The sequence below is a fragment of the Acanthaster planci genome, linkage group LG20 (assembly GCF_054643075.1).
Source record: "Acanthaster planci isolate LZ-2023a linkage group LG20, COTS_SCS, whole genome shotgun sequence".
NCBI classification, from domain to species: domain Eukaryota; kingdom Metazoa; phylum Echinodermata; class Asteroidea; order Valvatida; family Acanthasteridae; genus Acanthaster; species Acanthaster planci.
In genome coordinates, this window is record NC_141796.1 from 3,005,903 (window position 1) to 3,024,156 (window position 18,254).

Below are 18,254 nucleotides of genomic sequence, written 5' to 3' on the forward strand. Positions count from 1 at the left end.
AGTGACACAGCGCCACATGAGTGACATTGCATCGACAGAAGTTGTTTCCCGACAATCTTGAAGCATCCACTTCCCTTGTATGTCACACATTTCCCCCCTTAGGGTGATAGACATGTCAGCCAGGTGATGTTCCCTCACCTGCACAACATAATCATCCTGAAACGATTGGAATAAAATACTGTTCCGGTTGAGTGGACTTTTGTCCACGCTGGTTTCAGGCAGCTGTACGTGTCACTCGAAACCAAGAAGACACATCACTGTAATAAACTTGGGAGCAAGGCACTTCTCCCATCAAAGAAAGCAGTGCATCAATTGACATTTACGACTAATAGCCAGTTTCCTTTATCGTTAGGTCATTTCTGAGCTGTTGAAGAGACAAGTAATGGGCAATCTCATTTTCATCTGTGGTACTGGTGTATATTTCATGCTGATATCTTGCTATCTTGGACAGAATTTGCACAAACAGGTTTCCTTCCTATTTAAATTCCCACTCAAGAAGTATTCATAAAGCACTTTCCCGTAAAGGAAGATCGGCTTGAAAACATAGTTTTTTGTCGTGGGAGGATTTTCTACTGAAATATGTCCAACTCCACCGTTTAGTGAATTGCATATCCACTATAGAACTGGTTTCAATGTGATCCGTTTCTGTTCCCGATTGTAATCTCGATCCGTATAGATATACAGGTAGTCAGACTAAGTAGATTCCGACACCATTTCTTTCGTTTTTCTTCCTTGCCCACGTTGCGTTAGTTGCTAGACCATTGTCAAAGGGGGGGGGGTGTCTTCATGTATTTTGTTGACGGATCGTCGGCAAATGTCATGAGTGTAATGGTGCTTTAATGCTCAAGGCTGACACTTGCGCGACGCGACCACCCCCTTCCTTTCACCTTCCTTTCATCTGTCTTGCCGAGTGCACCGTAATTCTGCAGACAAACCTGACTAATGGGGGATGTGCTAGCGACGCCAACGCTTATGATGTTCAACGAGATTTGTTGTCGAGAATCCAGGGTGGGTCAAGCTGTTAGCACGTCCGAATTTTGAAAAACGCCATTCTGAGGGGGGGATTGTTAAACAAAGAGTGGGTAAAAAAAGTTAAACATTTTGACTGCAGAATCACAAGGTTTCCTTTACTGTACCGATACATGCATCAATAAACGGCTAGGCCTTGAGACAATGTAGTTGATTCGCCTACACCGTGTAACCAGAGTGTAACGATTTTCAGCAATTAGTTTAAACCGACACTTATCCAGGCACAACAAAAGTATTTTAAAAATAGAGTTGAATATATACTCGTGTTCAGGTGATTATTAGTGGGTTTATTCGTGCATGAGTACATTGCGCAGCACTCGAGTTGTAACTGCTGAAATCTCATAAAAGTGGCCGTCAATTCTGGCCTCCCTAAGTAACCAAGTGGACTGACGGTACCAGCATATGATGTGGGGTCCTAACCAAACCTTGTTAAATGCTTTATCCAACCATTACAAACAAAATCCTTCAATTAAATACGCTCACCTTAGAATCCACAGTCTTGTCCAGAAAAAAAATGATTCCTTGTGAATGTTGCTTTAAAACTAAGTTTTGGGATCAAATTTCCCTCAATGAAACTTTGTGCGATTTCACAAATTTTCAATGCTGAAATTATACGGGCTTAATATCTATTGCATAGATAGAAATAGGTTTTGTGAGGAATAATCATACTCTCTAACAAATTCAGCACCAAGCTTATGATTTAGAATGAGATGGTTCAGAGAACGTCTGCTTTGAGGTAATTTTATCCATCTCTCTACCTTTCTGGCTCTTTTGCAAGCCTCCTAGAGCAGCGTAGAATTTCAGTTCCAGAAAAATGTGGATCGTGTATCTGATGTTTGAATGAAAAATTATTTTGGGCGATTTGAAGTACCGGTATGATTCCCCACCCCAGTATTAAAGTGATACCCACTATTATAATTTGCTATATCAAACTATTTCAACTGGGTTAACCAGCTTATTGTGGCTTTAACTAAGGTCACAGACCAGAGTAACACCGTTAGTGACTTAGCTTTTTGTTTCACACGGACGTCGATCGCGATCAGTGATCCCAAAGCAGGTTTCCGCTATCCATTGTGCGAGCTCTGGTGTCAATGAACCGACAATTAGATCATTGATCGCGATCCGGATCGGCGTGAAACAAACAGACCCCCGTTCTAATATTTAACCCGATTACAATGTTAGGTGACTTTTTTATCTATGCCCTGAAAGATTTTTATGAGAATACCAAATTGTTTAGATATTGCGTCTGGTGCCATTATTTTACCAACCTGTAGATGAGCAAAACAAAACAAACCAAACCAAACCAAACCAAAAACAAAGATGACATAGGTAATCTTTTTTGGGATGCTACTGGTGATATTGATGAAGTGGACATGGCACCCTGACTCATTGATTACTCTTTTTATGGCTACAGTCGATGACAATGTGCAACTTCTGAAAAAGAAAGTTCGTAAAAATCCATGCCCTTGGATTGTTGAGGAAATAATAGAAATAATGAAGAAACAAAACAACAGGGGCCGCCATTGAGCTTGTGAAAATACCGCGTGGAATAAATATAAAGTGCCATGTAAAAGGGTAGAACTTAGCTTGAGAAGCCAAAACTGAGTACTATCAACGTGGAATTATTTATGATTGTTCAAAGTACAGTATAACTGTCTGGAACTGTCTCACAGAAATTGTTCCTGGTTCAAAGAAAACTTCGCCACAAATGTCAGTGTTGAGGACTGAACATCGTTATTAGGCATCGCCAATGCATTTTAACAAACTTTTCCTACAGCTGCATTATGTGTCCCGGAACTTAGCATGGTGACATGCACGAACTCATTAATTATGTTAAAAAAATCGTGACCCATAAATATCTTAATTTAATCATCTCACGAAGGTCATTGAAACCACTGGCGGCCCTCAAACCGTGCCAAATGCATATTTGTTCGTAGCATCAATACTTACAATGTCAAACAGCCAACCATCGCCTCTGTATTCGACACGGTAAAGTGGGCTCCGGTAGTTTCACTCGGTGCACTGCCAGTCCATTTTTTTTTTCATTACGATATCTGTGGTTCAAAAAGGTCAACACTTCTGCCTGCACAGAATAGAATAGAATCACCTCATAAAATGAAATGGGTTCTGAACACCACATGTTGTTGGTTCAACTCTGCTCTCCTGCCAGATTACAGCGGGACGTTTATAATACTGGAGTTTCTTAAACACCTTTTTTTTCTTGACTTTAGACTTTCCATTTATTTTCAATATTTGGTGGCTTTGCCAATTATATTTTTGATTATTCAAGCAAAACTTGCTCCTCCAAAAGTGATAGTTCCGAGGCCAGCGATTGTTCAAATAGCTCCCCTCTACGTCCTTGGACACTGAAGACTGTTTTCCATCCGTGATTTTATCAACTTTGCCTCTGATGGAAGCCCTCAAACCAAGGAAGTTGATCCGGTCCTATATTTCCACAATCCATCAATATTTTCGGTCAAACTTTTTTTTCAAAAGAAACTGTTGAGAGTACTTTTATGCTAATGAGATCAGCAAAGTTGATCACTTAAAAGTAACATAGTATAACATAGAAGTCTCACGGGAGTTACTATGAGGGTTGAAGAAGCGTTGGCAGTATATACACTAGAAAATTGATAGTTCTGGACCACTTGATCAAAGGTTAACCACGCCCCGTCTAGATTTGTTTACACTGAAAGAAATGTGTATCATTTTAAAAGCAGTCCAAAAACCCCCAAATATTAGGAAATACTTAAACATCACCAACAAGGCAGTTCGTCGAAAACTCTCGTCTTTTCAAATGTGGTTGGTTTGGTTTTTATGCAGTCGCGTATTAGCGATTATGTGGCAATTAAATAATCTGATTTGTCCTATTTGCAGGAGATTTTTACCATGTTATGTAAACGGCAGTCAAATCATATCAATGCACGCGAGGCAGTTTGCAGCGCGGTATCGCATCTCGTGTATCGTAAGATACCTTAAAAGTACGCGGCAGAGTGTTTACAAGTTTCTACCAAGCCCTTCCAGTAAAGTCCAGATCTTTGCTCTCCATGAAGTAAGGTTATTGCCCGGGACGGTCCCCCTACGTTTTCACTGCAGTAAACCCAGAACTACGCATAAACCTGTTTATTTGCCCTCCAAGTTCGGGTTCAGTCATGCGAGGAAGGACAGAATTATTTCGCTGGCTACTGAAACTGGGTCCGTGTGGAAATATTAGGGTTTTATATGAGGGAAAATCGTGCTACAAAGTGATGCTAGTCAGACCACTAAAGTCAGGCTTTGAGTTTTTCGTGCAACAACTGTTCATTTTAATTTGCCAGTACTGGACACTGCATTGCGTGAAGATGTTGTCACGTCTGTATGCCAAGAGTCGGTCTCGTGTAAACGCGGTACTTGATAATTCAACGGTACAGTGTATTTAGCAGCAATCCACAATGTAACTGACAAAATTATTGGTTAAGCATAGTGAGGGAAATGAACTAAATGTGACATTATTCTTTCTAGCAAACTGCCATTTTGAAGACAACAGTTAAAAAGCCATTTCAACAATGCGCCTGAAGGCGCCAGGAAATTGCCGTTAGTTTGCTCTTAATTCGACGAAGCGTGGGCATGCTTTGACACGACACGCAGTTTGCATAATTCGTCGGTTCAATATGGGACAAATTGTAGCCTTGGTCGACTGAGAGCGTGCACTGAACTTTGCATTCAAAAGAAAACTCGAAACATGACTCGGCAACTTTTGATTGTAATCGACATCCAAGAAATTTTTTCCTGGAATGTACAGCATTCACTGAGCTCAAACTTCATAAGGTAAGTTGTAATGCACCCTTCTTTGGATTTTGAGAACTTTTGTTGTTGCAAACGAGCGCTGTGTACAAATGAAGTACATGGAAATTGTACTCTTCCCTTAATTAAATAGGACTACAAAGTTTGATGACTGTAATCGTCAGTTATCACTAGCGATGGATGCATATGTTTGGTGTAAATATGAATACATTCGAATAAACGACGGCTTCCTATTTGATACCAGTAGTCTCGCATAGTGTTAGGGGTTACCACGATATTGGTTCCTTGAGAAAGCATAGGAGATAACAGAAATAAAGCTAAACTGCTCCTACTTGATTTGATTTCGAAGTACGTTAACACTAGAAGGCAAACTGGTCCAATCATGGAGGATTTATGCATGATCCTTTATCAAGCATAGGCGTCTTAGGGCCAAAACTAGTACAGATGACGTCATGTTTTTTTTTACCCCACGCTTTCCTACGGGACTTCAGAATTCGTCATCCTTGTTCGAACGTTGGTCAGCGTCGAGACTACAGAAGGTATTGTCCTGTCGAAACAAGTTACCGTGGAGCTCCATACACCCTGAGGGGATAGTTCAACACAAATGCACCACCAACGTGTGACCGTATCTCTCCTTCATGGACCGAAGCATTCATACAACGAGCAGACTCACTGTATGGCCGTGGCCAGACCTTCCCACGTCTAGGGGACAACAATTTCAGGAATTTCGAAACCGTGGTGTGGGACCAAAATCTGCCCACATAACTTTTGGTCCCATAACGTCTAAATTTCAAAAGGGGACTGTAAAACGGTTGTTTTACGTACCTTCTTTGTGCATACCTCTGTTTAAAAAAAGGGAAGATTTTTGTTTTAATCTCTCTCTCTCTCTCTCTCTCTCTCTCTCTCTCTCTCTCTCTCTCTCTCTCTCTCTCTCTCTCTCTCTCTCTCTCCTCTCTCTCTCTCTCTCTCTCTCTCTCTCTCTCTCTCTCTCTCTCTCTCTCTCTCTCTCTCTCTCTCTCTCTCTCTCTCTCTCTTGTTTTGCTGGAAGTGATGCTAATTTCCTGGACTGTTCGTCTCGGATTGCCGCTGAAGCTATCTTTAGGAGAGGGAAACATTGTGTGGACGTGGACGAGTCCACACAACGTCTTTTAACCCTACATTAGTGTACTTTTCTTTGGTTCAGCGGTCAAAACAATGTACACGTATGCCAAGGTTGTACTGTGCGACATGAAGCTAACACATGTAAAGGTAGTACATTTACACTAAAGACCTCATCACTAATTAATTCATAATTATGCACGTATGCCCACAAATGAATACAACACCTTTGTATTCAGAAAATGGGAAGATTGTATTTTGAAACGGGAAATTTCTTGTCTCTTTTCTTCTGCTTCCTTTTTTTAACAATTGTGTGTGTTTTTAAACAGTGGAAAAGGCACGCTTGGCCATCGGTGACGTACAGCCCCTAACGCCCCCCCCCCGTGGTTACTACCACCGACGTGCATGAAGGTATACAATCTCGGCCGTGAACTTGCACTTTGGATGAGCCCGCATTATGTCAGCAGCCCTGCATTAAATACTTGGGGTGCGTTCTATTAGCATACACAGTTCAACCCTGACTAGGGGATGATCGCTGTGGTGTCACGGTGTCAAACACGGCGAGACGATAGGTATGAGTCAAGCCCGAGTCCACTCGTGAAAAAAATGAACGAGCGCACCGTGTACAACAAAACTGACCCTTTGAGTGGTACAGTTTGTCAACCGTTGCAGGAACTTCCTGTAAACAACGTGTTCTGGACCAGATAGCCGTCATAGAGATGACAAGGCAGTGTGCCCACTCGAGGAAGACAGTTAATGACACGTTTCAATCATAAAATGGTGTTTTGTTGAAAATCGGGTGCCAGTTTTGAGTACTACTTCCGAAGCACCCAAGGACAACCCAACCCTTATATGAAATAAACATCCATTATGACCCCCTATGGCTAAGGTTCAAACTGTAAACAAGGTGTATTTTTTTTACTGTCGTTGAAGTTGGTTAGGATAAGTCCATTGGAAAAAAATGAGAATTAGTCCAGAAAGGACATTGCACATATCGAAACGTCTTGTGGGATGTGAGAAAAATCCGCGAATGTGTGAAAAAGGCACAAGCAATAAAATCAAAGGTTGGCTGATGGTAGGAAACTAGGGCAACAACGTTCCAACAACCTGGAAAAAACCAACCGTACTTGCAACACCCAATCATGGTGGTGTTTTTCCAGTGCCTTTTACAGCTGTTTTGATATCCATTTTTATGACATGACATACTTTTTAGCGAGACAGGTCAGGACAAAATGATATTAGTTACACTTCCCACTGACATACTGAAAACACTCAGGCAGACACACGGTGGATGCGAAACTGCAAGCGACTGCTACAACAAATCATACATTTAAACTTCACAGGGTTTATTCGTAATGAATTCCTTTACCAAGAGAATGTACCGGCTGTATTGTCGTCCAAAACGGCTACACTAGGATTGGAACACTGTACTCATGTCACTTGTATATGTTAATGCTTTTCAATTAAAAAACAAACAGCGAATTGTTTGAACAACGGGACGTTTGGTTTGGTCAACTGACACCAAAAGCTGCTCTCATTGCTTCAAACATGGCCGTCTTTGTGAAAAAATTAAACAGGGCAGTTTTTTTCATTTTATTGTATATGTCATAAAAAAGACCAAGTGTGCAATGTCTGTTTACCCATTATAGTTAAAGAATTATTTGGTTTCTATATCCTTTCAAGTACAAGAAACGTCGATGGGATACCGGTATGGTCCCATTATTCCTGTACTGTCAATCATGAAACAATCAAACCTGAGCGTACAAGAGCGCAGTTTTAAGGTGCATTGGGGCTTCTTTGACTCCAACATACCTAGTGCACACTTATTCCTATAGAAAAATGCAGCGGGGATATCACTAACCTAGATCATTAATGCTGACCATGAACACAAAGCAAGCATTCAATCGTGTTTGAAATTACTGAATTCAGGCAAATAATTCATTCCAACTTTTCGAATTTGTGCCCGTCACTCCACATCCACCTTTACTATACCAGTGAGACTATAGGTGGGTTCGAGCGTGCTATTTGTGTTAACACGAGTATTTCCAAACACTCAAAGTCTAGAAGTGAAATCTGTGAATTAGCGTCAGCGAGAGCATGCCCTCAGTCACAGTACGAGTATACGCTTGATCCGAGTGTAATGCGTGCGCAAGCACCATTTGCCTGCATTTAGGAGTCAACACAACTATATACAACAGGGCGTGCGAATTAACGTACCCCATAAATCTCTCAAAAGACGTCATTTCCTACGGATGTCACGTGCATCGGCATTTTCGGCATCCAGTTTTCACGATGCGCATCAGTTGTGCCGTAAAGCGAAGACATTTTGAGCAAAATGCTTATTTAGAACATCTTAATATTCGACTTACACTCTTTAAAAAGGAGATACCAAAAGATTCAGTGTGCCAAACGCGAAAGCGTGTTGCAGAACGCGCGGTGTCTATTCTTTCGAGTCGGGCGTGCACGATGATTGTAAGACAGGTCCCTGACCTTGCCTTCCAACCATCGCTGCAGTACACATACGTGACTGACGGATTTCGTCGGCTTTTGAGAATGCGGTCAATTGGTCGTTGCCGTTGAGGATTCTGTTGAACTCGCATTCCCAAAGTATTTAATCTGAAAATCTAAAAGCTCAAACCCTCAGCATTGTGTCCGTCTTCACCTTCTGGTGTAAATATATTGAGCATGACCTTGTGTACGTGTTCAAGACGAATTATGCTGTGCACCCCCCCTCCGTGTTTATAGAAACAACAACAACTTCAAGCACGGGAGTGTTTTAACTGGTCGCCTAAAGAGTTTGAAAATCGTTCGAACAAAGCCATGTCTCCACAAGGATACAAATCCAGAAATGTTAGGCCACCCGGGAAAGAACTGGAACCGCAACGCCAAATTTTGAGAAATGGCTTAAGCTTCGACATTAACCGGCAACATCACTGGCATAACATAGTGACTAGTTCTGTTTACTGTAGCATTTAAGACGGGCATTAGGATGTATATGTTGTTTAATTTTAGAACTGATATCAATTCTGGGCGTCAGTTCTGGTTGTCCAATCTTTACTCCCAGAGTTACAGGAAAAAAATTAAGTCAGCTGTTACCTAATTGCTTTACACGGCGTTTAAAATTCAACCAATAACGCCAACCTTTTCTTATTGTTTGGATTACGAAACCACCAACTCCTAATTATGCAATTTTTGGGACAGTAGCATTGTTTTATTCTCAATGGTGTTTTTTCATGTTTGAGACACAAATGGACTAAATTCATTGTTTTCCCTTCAACCGTACATAAGTTAATTGTAAGAGAAAATGGAAATTTAAAGTATATATTTTGCGTTCTCCGACCCTGCAAAATGTTACGGTGTGTTTGTAATCGAGTAGATACACGTGCTGACCTAATTGAAATACACACTTGCATACGGTTGCTTATCCGAGTCCTATTGACACCGCATTATAGACATATATTACCTACGCTAAAAAAGAATCCACATCATAAAAACTCTACAATTGGCCATTTCGGAGTATCATGAAAAATTTAAGACATCGCATAATTAATAACAGAAGATGATATGTCAATAAAAGAGATGACCTTTAGCGACGACACAGTCGCCACAGTACAATGATGTATTTCGCCTATTAGTTTGCTCCTAAGTATGAGTCTCCAAGGAAGACAGGACCCAATTTTTCTCTTCCAGTGCCGGGCGAAGCCATTCTCATGAAAAATTTAGGGAAGTTAGAATGTATTCACGTATGACAAAAGTAATGGCTTCGCTACCGTCTCATCGTATAACACAGTTCTTGTTTCACTGCTTCAAATCTCTTTAGGGGAAACTGGGTTTTTTGTTCTTTGATATATATTTTTCTCCTGAAACGTTGACATCACATTTGTTAAAAGTACGCATTTGGGGGGGTCCACTGTACGACAGTAGCAAGCAAATTGCATGGATGCCAAATGCTTTTTGGTTGATTAATAATTGATTTATGATACAACACAAGGAAGAGCATTGTAATGGAAAGGCACGATGTATTCTGCTTGTTTACTGTGTTTTGCTATGGTTGTGACTTCTGTTTACATGGAAGTGATGGGTAATCTACAAAGAAGAAGAAGCGCTAGGAGTATGGATTGCGCACATCATATTTGATTTCAAGAAGGTTTCATGGGAGAAGAATATCCCTCCTGTTGCAATTCCCAGAAATGCACGTTGAATATACAAACTTACACAGAGCCTTGAAAGGTTGTGCTGAATCGAAAATGGCAATGAAGACAAGACAAATCTTTTGAAAAGGACACCTGAACTGGGCAGAGACAGGATCGTGGAATGATGTACATCTAATAGTCTTATGGGGTCGTTATTAAAGACATTGTCAAGATAATTAGTTTATGCGCAAAATGAGTGACAGTTCGTGTAGCCTTATAGTGGGACATACCTGCATAATGCCCGTTCATAAGCTTTATCGTTTCTTGTTTTTTAATCAACCGATATCTCGTCAGGAAATAGGTATCATTTCAAAATTCAAAGTTCGTTTTGCATCTAAGTGAAGCATTTTGCCGTCGTGACCAATAAATACATTATGCAATTAAAACATTATTTGCAAAAGGGCAAACATCAAAGCACTGATGCAGGATCTGGCGTTTTTCATTATCTAAATTCAACTGTATATTAATTTTGATGTGTATTCCTCATTCGGTTTGGCAGGTACTTTGAGAAGAATAGGCAAGAGAAACATTAACAAGAGAAGTAAGAGCAGCAAGAACTGCAGTGTGTAGAGAAATGAGAGCACCAAACGCAGCAAGCTATGACAATAACAAACACCAACAACTGATCAAAAACATAGAGCGGCAACAGCAGCAAAAAGATTTCACTTGCAGTTACTCCACTTCCACACTCTACATGGTTACAGGTAAGCCTATAATAGATGTTTTTTTAGGGTCCGCTGGGCAATATCTTCTTGATACAGACTAGTCACCTCTTTTCGGGCCTCCATCGGTTCTTGATACAGTGAACTATAAGGATCCCTTAAGTTCTCAATCAAAGATCATTACCAGCAATGAAAAGTGATGAGCGCGGACTATCTGCTCCGATCTTTGTTTTTATCTTTGGCTTGCATTAATGTACACTTGCTAAGCAAGCTAAAAAGGTCTGCTTAAATGTTGTTTATTGCATTCGAAGACGAAATCTAAATTAATTAATTAGTTTCTGTTGAAAAGCTTTTAACGAGGTCTGATGTTTTCATTCCCGCAGAATCTGTCTCGAAAAGAATGCAATTATTCTTGTTTTAAATTAACGATGTTGTGACTCTTGCATTGCAGAGAAAATGTATAATTTCTTGTATAACGTGTATTTGTACAAATCATATCTGCAATAGAGAATATACTTGTATTTCTGCAATATAGTGCATGCAACCACGACTAAATACATATCTCGGGCCTGTTGACGTCATCAGTGTGAGGGAAATTGAATTCTTTCACTCTCAAATCACCAACTGATTTTCTCCTTGGGGAATCTCGACCGCGTAGTTCTTGTTGACAGGATTTTTGTAGCTGGTGAACGCGTGGATCGCTGGTGTCAACCCTCGGTCCAGCCGTAAAGCATTCTAGTAGCCACCTGCACCAGCTGCCCTTGCACACGTGGAAAAAATCCATTTTTTTTCTACCAGTGCTTTTCGGAGGGTTGCTTTTTATGCTTCCGAGATTATTTCCTCATTCACTTATCAGTTCCAAGTAAGGGCTTCTGGGGGAGGTGATGTGATAAATATCGCAACATTACATACAGATCCCAATTTCTCGGTAGTGAAACTTGGAACCATAATACAAGCAATTACACCACAGACTCTAGGTATTCCGCTTACACTAGTCATTAGGTAAGGGACTACTTTTTGAAGGTAAAGGAAGCAAAATTACAAATAAAATACCTCTTCATAAAAAAGAGCTTGTTAATAAATCCACATCATTCATAATATAACCTCAAAAATCTACAAAGTCCAAACGAAAAATATTCTTTAATTTGCTTTAATGCCGTTGTTATGTGAAAATCATCTGAATCTTCATGTATTGCGACTCACACAGTTTTCTACGGTGTTTCATCACAAAGCGAAAAAAACATTCTTCCAGAATTGTTTCGTCAGAATATACACTTTAAGAGCAACAAGCTAAGAGGTTGTTGTAGTTCCTTTCCCCAGCAGGTATTAGTAATATCAACATTTATTGAATAATAATAAGCTCTCCAGAGCTATAAAGAATAACAAAAACTCTATTTAGTCCATAGGCTGGTTCATACTCGTGCAAGTTCGAAAGGAAGCGAATTTTACGTCATGAAATATTTTTAGTGAAATGTGCTTGAGTTTAATTATGTTCAACATTTTGACATTTTCAGCAGGTTCCAACTTTGCCAGATCTAATGGCATAGATCCCTATGATCTCGGCAGGTTTACAATATCTGTTCTTTTTTATTCGTGATAAACGATTTAATTTCGTATAAGTACAATTTTAAACAGTTCACCCTTTTCAAACCCTCAGGATTTGATACTGCGAATTAGGTCGACATAGCTTGAAGTGACGTATCCCCCCCACACACACACAAATTCCCGGTACCCCCCAGGTGCCCCTCCACACTAAAAATGAATGGATATTGAGCAAGGCTAACAAAAACCTGCCCTCAAAAAGCCACATCACTGAAAGCTGGTGCCCCCCTTAAGATGCTGGTGTCCGCCTTGTGCCCCCCCACCAGTAAAATCTTAGCTACGCCACTGATATTTTAATGTCGATTTTTTATTAAATAACGTGAGAATTCGTCGATCTTATAGAAGAACCATTTTTCAATAGAAAGTCATCTATTCTATCCTTCCAGTTGTCTCTTAACTTATTCACAATGCACTCGCTCGATCAGAAGTCATGACTCGTCTTAGCCTTGGAAGGGAAAAGACAAGCACCGCGCGCAGTAGGCCACTCGGCTCCTCGTGAGTGGCCGCGGGGGCAGAGTGAAGATTTTCTCGATGGCTGTCGTGGAATCACGAGTGCAAAGCGAGGTTCAGTGGTTGTTTAACAACCACTGCCGTTCACCGTTTGAAACGTAGCATCATTGTTTTCTTAAGGAGAAACTGAGCAAATTAAAAGACTACTCGATTAACTGCTGCGTGGAAAAGATCGTAAGACATGTCTTAGACTCTTTAAGGGTTAAAGTAATCCAGGAATTCCTGCCTTGTCAGATGCCCCTGCTTTTGTTTTAAACCGGTGAAACAGTTTTTTTTTATGAATCTAAAAACACACCGATTAAAGTAGTGATCTGATTTAGGAAATGTTTATTATTTATTTAACGAGAAATCGACATTTGCCAGTTCCAGGTCGGTAAAATCCATTAGCTACTATCCCCTGCTTGTACACTACTTACTTTCTGCAGAATTATTGTTATCAAATGCGGTAAAAAAGTTTAGGAGTAAAAGTACGCAGCAAAGACTGTAGGGAAATTATTTTTAAGTTATATTTCAAGCTTTTCTGGGGCATTAAAATCGTACCCTCGATTTTTCCTTTTCATTTTAACTGCAAGGAACTTTTATTATGAACAATTTCCATGGAGTTTTGTAAAAATGCATGTTTCATATTTTCTGCTAGATTTGCATCACAGTTTCCATTTTATTATTGTACATTTCGGACGTATTGTTTCTAGTTAGTAAGAATATTTGGGATTTTACATGTAAATGTTGTTTTATGGCAATAGGAAAATGATTTCATTGTGAGATGACAACCGCATTTGTGGTCCAAATTGACTTCATATTGTTCAATTAGAAAAATTAAAAAATTTAGGAAGCTTGAATGACTACCGAAAACTACTTTTCTTCTGGTAAGTAGTTTCCCGTAGGTAAAGTTCATTTTTTATCCATTTGGTTCTACTTGGATGATGCCATTTCGCCTTTTTAATTCCCATCCAGCAGTTGATGAAAAAAAAAATCCTCAGGGAGGCATTGTAATTTTGCCCTTTATACCCTAGGCTCGTAGTAGAAATCAGGCCCTGTTCTTAAACGGCAGATGCCACTTAATTACTTTGCCATTAAATCTCCCTTTGCCTGGACAGACTTGCATCGGCAGCCAGGGCAGATTTCGACAGACCATTCTTACAGCCGGGACGCCGGATAAGCCTAGAAACAATATTTACGCAAGGCAGCGAGGCTCAAGAGGGGCTACCCACGTAATCTTTGAGGCGATACCCACGAGGACGGTCCGAGTTAGCCGTGATGGGCTTCCTGATGATGAAACCTTTGAAGGAGATTTGTGGCCATGATCGCCCTTTCGCTAAATTGACATGCATGCGTGTAGAATGGAATACCCCTACAGCAACATTAAGACGCAGACTGCAACTTCTGTTTAAGTGTTTCGTTCAGTGAGTTTTGGCTCACTCAAGTTCTATTGTTTTCTGTTTTTGCTGAGGGAGATACAAACAACTATTATCGTGAATATGATTCGCATATATTTGAATAAAATTATTTAATGGCGCCAGGAGATTATTTGACAAAGTGTGTGTAGTTACATTCTAAAAAAAATGAAATGCTAAAAACGGGTGCTGAGTTGAAACTTGCGCCACGAATGCTAATTATAGCACATAACGCACAAGCCGGGATTCAGAAACGATTAGGTGCAGAAAACTGGGTGCTGAAAATAAGTTTAATGCGTGTATTACACTTCAAGTGTAGCTCTGCATGTTTTAGCACCTGGACTGAATTCCTGGATGGTTGAGCAGTGCTGCCTCAAGCGCAGAGCACCTAAAGGCGATCTACCAGGAGATTGGTGCACCAACATGTGCTTCATTAGCACCAATGGTGTGACGTCATTACACCTCGCGAGCGTAATTCGATGCATGTGGTATAACTGGCGGTTCATGAAGCTAGGCATCACTACATATCACCGGATCGGAGGCATTGCCAAGATCAAGTAATCACTCTATCGGTAATGATTTTCCGCTTCACGTTTCTGTTGAGTCTCTTTAAGTACTTTAGGCCTGGAGTCTAGAGTGCAGAGTTGAATGCTGCTATAATCACAGTGTTTTGTAAACGAAGCATTAATGGCGCTCACGTTCCATCAGTGCCAATGAAACAGCTTGCTTGGCTTTGAAATTTCAGTACTAAAGAACAATGACAAGGCATTTTCAGTAGCGCCCTTGCTTAACTAAGTTTAAAGGATGCAACGTCAAACCATAGAGCAAACCTAAACAAAACTTGTTATGGTAGGCCTTCGGTGCATGACGTACTGTCATGTAGGCTAGGCCACATTTTGTACACCAGTGCATGTACATGATTGTGCTTGAAACACTCTGTATTTCTTTGAAATTCAAAGATAAAAGAGCAGGTTTAAATCAAAAGTATGTGTCATATTTTCCCCTTTTGTAATGCAGGAGTGCAACAGCGACAAGGTGTTTTGTGTGTTGCACTGCACGTGCTGGATGTAGGCTAAAGTAACACTATGAGTGCTGTTTACCAGCCTATACAAGGAGTTGTTTTAGCACTCAAAGTGTAACAGCACAAATGGAGCAAAAGTGATAACACTTAAAAGTGTTTTTTTCAAGCACCCAGACTGGTGCTAACCCATTACATTTAAACAAGTGCTAATGTAGCACAAATTTTGCAGTCCCTTTGCAAGCACTAACAAGTGCTATTGCCATGTCGCCAGGTGCTAAAAATAGCACTTTACTTTTTAGAGTGTATTTTGTTTTGTAATAATGGTTATACAACCGCAATCAGCTCCAAGCAAAACAAAAGACGGCGCGTTTTTTAAGTACTAACTGCGTAAGCACGCGTTTATTATGGGTGAGTACTAGTAACGAATTTATCTAATGTATGGTCTTTGTGTACATGCAGAACGCCTGCAAGAACCCGCTTGGAAAACTTACTTCCATCTGTCTTTCTTCTGCCGCTTAGGGTTGCACTTCAACTCAGGGCGGATCAGGCAAACCATTGACCGACAACAACAAACAGCCTACAGCTGCAAGACGGCAAAAGAAAGGACACTACCATAAACCCTATAAAAACTGTATAGTTACTGGTTGGTAATGACTTCACTGTGGAGTATTTAAATACGTCAGATGCACAATCATGTGTACGCGAGAACCAGCCCATGAACCAACCCGCGCTTTACTTCAAGGTCCAAATGACGTCACGCTTCGGTACTCTATCCAATTCGTAAGTGACTTTAGCATACACGCGCACGCACCACGAATTATACGCTTTCATTGGATGAACAAACAAGTTGCGCCTTAACTTCAGGTTCCATGGTTCCATGTAACTCTATGTGCAGTGGACGTGGTTTAAACTGAAGTGACGTCACACTTACAAACCAGATACACGTGTGTTGACGCCCAACCTTGTTGCCAGGGGTACGATATTGTCGCGCCATGTTGGGTCCCACCATGCTTTACGTGATCTTTACCCCTGGTATTGTCGGGATTTACGCGTGCGTGAATTGCAGGAAAATACGTTGGCGAAAGCATGTAGCTTTTGAAATATGCTCGCCATTCACTTTACGTGATATGTATATACGCACTGAATAGCAGTCAGCGCTAGGGCTAGTAAAGAACGTGCACGCAGCCCATGGAGTGGAGGTCGGTTTACATCCAATTGCCAGAAGGGACACTTATTTGGATTAGAGCTTCTCATGATCATTACCGTTTGAAAGCAGGCATACATATAAACCAGACTGACCACCAGATATACCACCGAACGCATTCAGAACCACATGCACATTTCGCAATCTGCGTGGCGCCCGACGAAAGCCAAAACTATGGGCAACTTCACCCCTACAGTTGAAGAATTCCTGCTATACAATGGTATGAAGCCTTTTTGGATATGAAAAATCCCCTCGTTACTTAAATCTGGAAAATATAGATTCGAAACACTGCATCTGCAACACTTAAAAAAGGAAGAAATAACACTACTGAAGAACAAAAACCCAGAACGTATTTTGGGAGCACGTGTAAACAAATGCAGGCAACAAGGACGCTGCGCGCAATGCGCATTGGACGCGCTGTCATTCGCCCATTGTTTGCCCATACCTTGTCAAACTCACGGTTACACACGCAAGATTGACGGCCTTTGCGTGCACTATACGACACACGGCGAACAGAGTTATTATAAAAGAAAAGGAACCAAAACTGAAGAATGCGGTTGTTTGAAAAGACAAGAACAATAAAACACAACTATACCGATCGTTCGCGAATATTTTTAGATGAAATTCTACTAGAAATGGTAAAAAAAGGGATTTACAACAATCTTTTCTGAATCTAGGTACTAACAGAAACCACTATTTTCCCTCTTGATCTTTAATCGGAAAATTCTATCTCACAATAATTTTCCTGGAAAAAATCGAAATTAAAACCGAGCAGCAACGAAAAAATTGTTTAACATACGTTTTGCTCGAATGCATGTGTAATGGCCCCTTAAAATGGGCGTAAATGGTTGGGGGTAGCCATTTTGTTTTGAATACAATTCTCCTTTCGCATTTTACAGGATGTGTTAATTTCGAAACCGCAATTCGGTATAGATACCCAATTTGGCAGTATCGGTTTTGGTATAAGGAAGGTACAGGTGGACATGCATGGCCTGCGTGTTGTCCCACGTTGGTTGCAGTGCATTAAAATCCGCCTGTAGTGTGATAATCTGATAAATATAAAACGCCCTGTAACATGGTAAAATGTTTCTACCCTTGCAACATGCGGAAAGGGATTTCTGGACAGATTAGGTGTATTTTACGTATCCAATGCCCGGGATAAAAAAGACATGTTACCCGTCTATGTCCAGAAACTGTACTACTTTTCCTGAAGTCATGAGGAGTCTTTTTTTTTTAATTCCTTTGCTACTGAAAATCTTTACCAGTTGGGCAGTACTTTTTAAAAAATCGATTTTCTGGATACTTCAGCAGTGGATGTCAGGCTGATCCAAGGGGTTTGGTTTAATATCTTTCCAGCAGTACTGGTTGGAATGCAATTATGGGTCAATAAATTGATTTATTAGTTCCTAAATTTATTGCCAAGTTGCATGAGAGGGTATAGCATTGTGCGTTTGACTGAGAACCCTCATCCCCGGGAGGGGTCCCCCATTTCGTAGCATGCTGACATTTGCATTTCTAGCAAACAGCCACCTCTAAAAACTCATGCTTTATGGATTTTTTCCCATAATAAAAAATGGCAGTGGAAGAAACACCCTCATTTTAATTCAGATAATCCAGATGGTGCATTCTGAAAACAAAACAGATAGCCTTACTGGCAATAATTTTCGCCTGCTAAATGTCGAGCTGCAATGCGGCCGTTTCACAATAGTGCGTCACCAAGAGTTTGCAACGCGTTGGGCAATCACAATGCGCAGAATT

General features: G+C 40.6%; 1 long non-coding RNA gene across 3 annotated transcripts in view; it reads left to right on the forward strand.

Annotated features, from left to right (window-relative positions):
• The window catches only part of LOC147795842 (uncharacterized), a 29,826-nt gene extending 11,877 nt beyond the window's left edge, over positions 1-17,949 (forward strand). The window contains exons 2-4 of one of the 3 annotated variants that reach the window (XR_015423558.1): positions 10,603-10,807; positions 13,975-14,280; positions 15,812-17,949. This is a non-coding gene — a long non-coding RNA (uncharacterized LOC147795842). The other 2 variants (XR_015423557.1, XR_015423556.1) reach the window with 2 other exon arrangements.
• The last annotated feature ends 305 nt before the right edge of the window (positions 17,950-18,254 follow it).